This window comes from Cucurbita pepo, chromosome LG01, assembly GCF_002806865.2.
Source record: "Cucurbita pepo subsp. pepo cultivar mu-cu-16 chromosome LG01, ASM280686v2, whole genome shotgun sequence".
Classification (NCBI taxonomy): Eukaryota; Viridiplantae; Streptophyta; class Magnoliopsida; order Cucurbitales; family Cucurbitaceae; genus Cucurbita; species Cucurbita pepo.
This window is the reverse complement of record NC_036638.1, coordinates 11,123,204-11,131,670: the sequence shown is the minus strand read 5'-3', so window position 1 is coordinate 11,131,670 and position 8,467 is coordinate 11,123,204. Positions and strand designations below refer to the sequence as shown.

General features: G+C 38.1%; 1 pseudogene; it reads left to right on the top strand.

Annotated features, from left to right (window-relative positions):
- The first annotated feature begins 254 nt into the window (after window positions 1–254).
- Window positions 255–4,157, top strand: LOC111778118 (annotated as a pseudogene).
- Window positions 4,158–8,467: the final 4,310 nt, after the last annotated feature.

Genomic DNA, 8,467 nt, shown 5'->3' with positions numbered 1-8,467 from the left:
TAACTTTCTTTTGTAGCATGGCAAATCCAGACGACAATCCTAACATTATTGATGCACGATTGAGAGAAGCACAACAACGAACCATGGAAAGACTAATCCGAGGAATAGAAGAGTTGATCGATTGAATAGGAAGATTGGAGATTCAAAATCAAGCTCGACAGAGGATTCCACTACATGCGCCCTCAACCGATAAATATGAGGGCGACAATTCTAATCACCACGAGCATAATCCACATACGGTTGGTTGTGGCTTGATGCGAGGGAGAGACCATGGAAGAAGGTATCATAATTTACAACAACGCGTTCCTTATGATGATAGAATTGATCGTAACGTGGGGAGCATCAAATTAAAACTTCTCAAGTTTTATGGCAAAACCGATCCAGAGGAGTACCTTGAATGGGAGAAAACGGTGGAGTCGGTGTTCAACTGTCATAATTTTAGTGATGAAAAGAAGGTACTGTTATGCATTGCTCAATTCAAACAATATGCTCAAATTTTGTGGGATAAATTGATGTCAAGTAGGAGAAGAAACCTTGAAGCACCAATTGATTCATGGTACGAATTCAAAGAGTCCATGAGGAAGCGTTTTGTTCCACAATATTTTGGACGGGACATGGCGCAAAAGCTTCAAGCATTGAAACAAGGACGCAAATCTGTGGAGGATTATTACAAGGAGATGGATACATTGATGGATCGACTTGATCTTGATGAGGACATGGAGGCTTTTATGGCGCAGTTTCTTAATGGGTTAAACACAGAGATTGCAGACAAGACTGATTTACAGCCTTATTCTAATATCGAGGAGTTTTTGCACATTGCAATTAAGATCGAGAGACAAATCCAACGAAGGTCTCAATGGTATTCTTCTAAAACTTTTCCCAATTCTACTTCTACATAGAAAAAGGAAAGTAAGAACATTGATTATAAGCATAGAAATCAAGAGATTAATGAGAAGCCTCAAGCTAAATTTGAGAAAGGTGAGAGTTCTAGAACAGGGAAAGAAAAAGTAGAAAAGTCAAATGTTCGAAATAGGGATTTAAAGTGTTGGAGATGTAAGGGGTAGGACACTATAGTAGAGATTGCCCAAATGCAAAAATTATGACCATCAAGGAGGGCAAGATTGTTACGGAAGATGAGGCACATGACGACATAAATGAGGAAACTAATGAGAGTGGGGAGTTTAGTAAAGAGGACCCTACACATATATCTTTGGTTACCCGATGAGCTCTAAACACCCATATTAAGGAGGACAGTCTAGACCAACGGGAGAACTTATTTCAAACTCAATGTCTTGTTCAATCTGTACCTTGTAGTGTTGTCATTGATAGCGGTAGTTGCAACAATGTTATGAGTTCCATTCTGGTCAAAAGACTTGATTTAAAGACAACCACATCCACGACCCTACAAGCTTCAATGGTTGAATGATCATGGGGAAGTACGGGTAACTCAACAAGCTCTTGTTTCTTTTACTATTGGAAAATATGTTGACGATGTTTTATGTGATGTTGTATCCATGCATGTTGGAGATTTACTACTGGGGAGACCTTGACAATTTGATCGTCGAGTAATGTATGATGGGTATGCAAATCGATACTCTTTTACTCACAATGGTAGAAAAACTACTCTTGTTCCATTGTCTCCAAAAGATGTATTTATTGATCATTGCAAACTTGAAAAGAAAAGGCAAGAGGCTGATGCAAAAGCAGAGATTGAAAAAGAATCAAGTGAAAAAATGAGCTTGAGTGAAAAGCAAGAGAGTAACACTCAGCCTAGAGAAAAAAAAGAGAGAAAAGCCAAATCAGTAAGCTTGTATGTTAGATCAAGTGAGGCTAGGAATGTTTTGCTCTCTAACCAGACTATTCTTGTACTTATGTGCAAGGGGTCTTGTTACTTTACTAACATGCTTAACCCTTCTTTGCCTAGTGATTTTGTTGTGCTTTTGCAAGAGTTTGAAGATTTATTTTCTGAGGAGATGCCTAGTAGTTTGCCACCACTTAGAGGGATTGAACACAAGATTGACTTCATTCCTGGCGCGCCCATTCCAAACCGACCAGCATATAGGACTAATCCAAAGGAGGCTGAAGAGATACAAAGGCAAGTAAGTGAACTCCTTGCTAAAGGGTATGTACGTGAAAGTTTGAGTCCTTGTTCTGTTCCAGTTATTCTTGTACCTAAGAAAGATGGTTCTTGGCGTATGTGTGTTGATTGTAGGGCTATAAACAAGATAACTATAAAGTATAGGCATCCAATTCCTAGATTAGATGATATGCTTGATGAATTGCATGGATGTAGTCTTTTTACTAAGATTGATTTAAAATCGGGTTATCATCAAATTCACATGCATATTGGGGATGAGTGGAAAACAGCTTTTAAAACCAAGTATGGTCTTTATGAATGGTTGGTTATGCCTTTTGGATTAACTAATGCACCTAGTACATTCATGAGACTAATGAATCATGTCTTACGAGAATACTTTGGTAAGTTTGTGGTTGTTTATTTTGATGACATCCTTGTTTACTCTAAATCTTTAGATGATCATATTACCCATGTACGCAATTTTTTTGACTACTTTAAGAAACGAATGTTTAAATGTAAATTTAAAGAAATGTAGCTTTTGCATGGACAAAGTTAACTTTCTTGGGTCTGTAGTTTCATCTAATGGTGTTGAGGTTGATGAGGAGAAAGTGAAGGCTATAAAAGATTGGCCTACACCTAAAAATGTAAATGAGGTAAGAAGTTTTCATGATCTTGCAAGTTTCTACCGTAGGTTCATTAAGAATTTTAGTACAACTGCTTCACCCTTGAATGAACTTTTTAAGAAGAATGTATCCTTTATATGGGAAAAATATCAAGATCTTGCTTTTAATACTTTGAAAGAAAAATTGAGTTCTGCTCTCTTGCTTGCATTACCTAATTTTGAGTCAACTTTTGAAATTGAATGTGATGCTAGTGGAGTAGGGATAGGTGCTGTATTAATGCAAATTCAAAAACCTTTAATGTTCTTTAGTGAGAAGTTGACTAGTGCATCTTTNTAAAAGATCTTTAATGTTCTTTAGTAAGAAGTTGACTGGTGCATCTTTGATGTATCCAACTTATGACAAAGAGCTCTATGCTTTGGTTCGTGCATTGCAAACCTGGCAACATTATCTTTGGCATAAGGAGTTCGTTATTCATATGGATCATGAAAGTTTAAAGCATTTTAGAGTACAAAATAAACTCAACATAGGACATGCTAAGTGGTTANTGTTGCAGATGCTTTATCATAAAGGTATGTTCTCCTCAATACTTTGAATGCTAAGTTGTTGGGTTTTGAACACATAAAGGATTTGTATCAACATGACATATTCTTAGCTCCTTTTGTTGAATCTTNACATAAAGGATTTGTATCAACATGACATGTTCTTTGCTCCTTTTGTTGAATCTTGTGAAAAAGGACTCATTGTGGATAATTACTTGTTGTTAGAATGGGTTTTGTTCCGAAAATGCAAACTTTGCATACCATCTTGTTCCATACGTGAGCTACTTGTGAGGGAAGCTCATGGAGGTGGTTTAATGGCACACCATGGAGTTTCTAAAACTTATGAAATGCTCTCTGAACATTTTTTTTNCAACCACATGGTTTATACTCCTCATTACCGGTTCCTAATAGTCCTTGGATTGATATATCAATGGATTTTGTTTTAGGTTTACCTAGGACTAGTAAAGGTTATGATAGCATCTTTGTTGTGATTGATCGATTTAATAAAATGACTCATTTTATTCCTTGTCACAAAATTGATGATACAAAACATATTGCTGACTTGTTCTTTAGGGAAGTTGTACAATTGCATGGCATTCTTAAAAGCATCGTTAGTGATCGTGATGTAAAATTTTTAAGCCACTTTTGGCGTGTTTTATGGGGTAAGTTAGGAACTAAGCTAGTATATTCAACTATTTGTCATCCTCAAACGGATGGACAAATTGAAGTTGTTAACAGAACCATGACTGTTATGCTTAGGGCTATTATTGATAAGAATCTTAAGACTTGGGAGGATTGCTTGCCATTATAGAATTTGCATATAATAGGGTTGTTCATAGCACTACTAAATGCACATCTTTTGAAATTGTTTATGGCTTTAATCCTTTAACCCCCATTGACTTGTTACCTATACCGTAGTTTGTGAATTTTGATGTAAATGCTAAGGTTGAGTTTGTTCATAAACTGCACAAGCAAGTGAAATAACAAATTGAGAAATAAAATTCCAAGGTTGTCACCCGAATTAATAAAGGACGTAAGATTGTCATCTTCAAGCCAGGAGATTGGGTTTGGGTGCATTTCCGAAAAGAAAGATTTCCTACTCAAAGAAAATCTAATCCGAAAAAATTTCGTACTTCTGTGACTATGGTCGGCCTTGGCCACTTCATCACTGCCTCTATCTTAGTTGGGTCTACTGTGATTCCTCTTCTTGACACCACATGACCCAAAAACGCTACCTCAGATAGCCAAAACTCGCACTTGGAAAACTTGGCGTACAGTCGCTGCATTCTAAATACGGTCAAAACTTTCCTCAAATGCTCTTCGTGCTCTGCCTCTGACTTAGAGTACACCTGAATGTCGTCAATAAACACTATAACAAAAGTGTCTAAGAATTCCTTAAACACCCTGTTCATTAGTTCCATGAAGACGGCTGGGGCATTGGTAAGGCCAAAGGACATGACGAGAAACTCGTAATGTCCATAGCAACTTTTGAAGATCGTTTTGGGTATATCTTCTTCTCTTATTCTCAATAGATGATAACCTGACCTCAAGTCAATTTTGGAGAAAATCGTTGCTCCCTGTAATTGATCAAACAAGTCGTCAATTCTTGGGAGAGGTATTTATTCTTTATGGTGACCTTGTTCAACTCTCTATAGTCTATACACAAACATAGGGATCTATTCTTCTTCTTGACAAACAGAACAAGAGCTCCCCAGGGCGATACACTAGGTCGTATGAAACCCTTATCCAATAGCTCCTGTAATTGTTCCTTCAATTCCTTGAGTTCTACAGGTGCCATTTTGTAGGGTGCCTTGGAGATCGGTGCAGTTCTTGGTTCTAGGTCGATCCTGAAGTCAACTTCCCTAACTAGGGGCAAACTTGGTAAATCCTCTGGGAAAACATCAACGAACTCCCTAACAATGTGTACTGACGAGATTATCTATTCATTACTGCTGTCTAGGGTCAAACTAGTTAAAAATGCACTTGCACCATTGCGGATATCTTCCTAGCCGTTAGTGCGGTTATGACGCTTGAGGTTCTTTTGGGAGTGACTCCCTTATATGTAAAACTATCCCTTGACGTGAGTTTGAGAGTAACTATTCAAGTTTCACAATCTATTAGAGCNTCGTGGATGATTTGAATCACTAGTTTAGAAACGAGATTTCTTGTAATAGCCCAAAAATAAATAAACAAATAAACAAATAAAAATAATTAGAAAAATAGTTAAAATAATAATAATCATCATTAATTAATTAATTAATTAATTAATTAAAAAAACAACAACCTTCCCAAACAACAATGGTCAGATTTGAGAAGTAAAATGGTTTTCAAACATAGGCAGACGTCAGATTTAGAGATTTTGGTCCATTATTACAGTAAAATCCTATTTCTTTATAGTTATGGTTATAANCACCTAGCCAATCTATACCCAAAATGACATCAAAGTCTTGCATACTTAACACTATTAAAGAAGCTTCTATGACACGTCCTATCACTGCCACACTACCTCCCTTAACCCTATGAGTAGCCATCAATAGCTTGTGAGCCAGGATGTTCTCTAACAGTTCTTTTTCTAGGTGCGCTAACTCAACGAATTCCTAAGACACAAACGAGTGTGTAGAACCCGAATCAAATAATACAAAAGTCAAATGACCAAAGACGGGTAGTGTACCTATAACAACTACATCAGGCATGTCGACTTGCCTGCCTGTGGTTGCATGGGCTACAGCTCGCCCCTGCTACTGTTGGGCACCCCGACCCCTTTGATTCTTTATTGTAGATCAGTTAGTGTTATCATCTCTCCTTTGAGGACAGTTTGCTGCAAAGTGTCTTGTTTGGCCACAAGTGTAGCATACATCAGTTCCTAGTCGACATTCCCCCAGGTGAGAGCACTGACACTTAGAACATAGATTCCTGTTCAGTCTTGGGGCTCTTCCTCAATTAATAATTCCAACACGGGGCAACCTGCCAATTCTGGGAAGGTTCCAGTTTATCTTTTTTCCTTGGGCTACGGTGTGGGGTGTTTGGGCTGATCCTAACTGTAATTTGTCAATACAAGGCATATCAATTAGGGTCGACATTTTGAGGGCTTCTGTATAATTTGTGGATGCTTGAGATGCCACATAACCTCTAATGTCTCCCTTAAACAGCGATAAAATGTTCAGCCTTCAGCTCTTTAGTGCTGACAAATATTGGGGAAAATCTTGCCAATCTATTGAAGTTCAAATCATAATCCTCCAGGGATTTGCACCCTGCTTGAGTTCCAGGAACGCTGACTTCGATTTCATTCTGTAACCGGATAGTATTTGCAGAGGTAGGCTTCTTTGAACAGACACCGAGTGATAGACTCTCCCTGCGGTGCAATAATTCTTTGAGCGCCCTTTTATCAGATATGCGCCTCTCACTTTAACATATAAGTTCCGTAATGGACCTGATAGTCCAGCGGATAGTTCATGAAAAAGAAGGTTGTTTCCATAGCCTCGAGCCACGTTTCTGCTGCGACGGGATCTATTTTACCATCATCAAAGGAAGGCCAGAGTCTTTGACCCCTTGCAAAGTTGTCTATTGCGTTGTTCTCTATTGTATTGTCTATTGCATTGTTGTTTGGTTAGCCACCAATTTAGCATCATCTAAGTCATCTAAGTCTGATTTTCCATAGAGGTTAACATAAATGTCTGTCGCACATCAGTAGTGAGATTAATTGTTGGCTCGCTAAGTGGAACCTCTATATTATTGGTGGGCACCGGTGGAACCGCCTAAGGAAAAGGAGTAGTAGAGTTTGCGTAAGGTAAGTATTGAGTCATCGCTCTCCTTCGACTCATTCCTGATCTTGATGCCCATGGTATAGAACTCTTGTACCATTGGGGCATTTCACCAACCTCCAATTGAGGTTCAGGTTCAGGTTGTTCCACCTCAGGTGATGGAACAGCAGTGTCCTGAGCAACTCTTCTTCTTCCCCTTTTGGGTCAAAGCCCGAGATAGGGTCCACGTCTCATTGGTGCCATTAGCTACCCCAATAGAAAAATTGCAGTTACAATTCATTCAAAGCACATCCTCTAGTAAATGTGCAATTATAACACAACAAACAGCCATGGTAAATTCTCTACACAACAACAACTTAGCTCTTGACTTCGAAATTCAAATCCTTGAGATTGTCTAGTCATGAGTGACACGTAATTGATGGGCGTGTCACAGACAATACGACTCTCTAATTTAAGTGTCTACGGGACCTATGCCCTGGTGCTCTGATACCAAATTTGTTAAGACTCAATATTTAACCTCAAGTCGTTACTCAAAATGACAATGACGTGTAGTGTGTATGCATGAAATTCAAAGGAAAACATCACTTCAAAAAATCAATCATATATTTCACAAGAAAAGCGTTTCAACACAAAGAATCCATATATGACTAGTTTTATTTTGACAATGGAAGAAAACATGAAGGACAAAATGTATTAACAGGTAAGACCGACTGACGCCCTGGGACATGCTTTCCTCTGTGAAAATCCACATCCCTCAACGTTACATTGGTTCATTGGTTCATGAAAACTACAAAACCCTATAATGACTTGTCACTCTAATCACGTAACCCTAGACTTATCGTTGCATTGGTTCATGAAAACTAATTGAGTGTGCAAGCAGCTATATCTAGCATCATCATACATAATTTATACAAAAATAAACGAACATGCTCAACGGGGCGATAACATCCATCAACCTCCCGGAGCGCAGAGTTCACAAGTTCCCATCCTCCTTTCAGCATGAATTAAACAGATACATATACATAGCGGAAGCTTAAAATAGAATTGCAATACTCAGATAATTCTCATAATACTTGACATAATACATTCAATACTAAGATAATTCCCATAATATTTGACATAATACATCCGTACTCTTAACAATCAAATTACCTACATTCAATCGTGGAAAGCTACCACTTAAGGTAATTAAACTAGCATGCATAACCAAGCGACTCTTACAAGTATTTCTTCCTAAAGTTCCATGTGGTGACTTACTTAGATGACGTGTGCCCTTACGTTAGCGTTTCTACACAATAAGCGTGTCCAAAAAAATGATTTTCACCAATTAAATCCTATTTGATATAAAAATATGGTTAAAATTGGATTTAGAAGGAAAATAGGGAAAACAATAGTCGAACAGGACGAAAACGAGCTTACACACGCTTTCCACGCACTAGCCACGCGCCAGGACAAGCTCACTTGCAG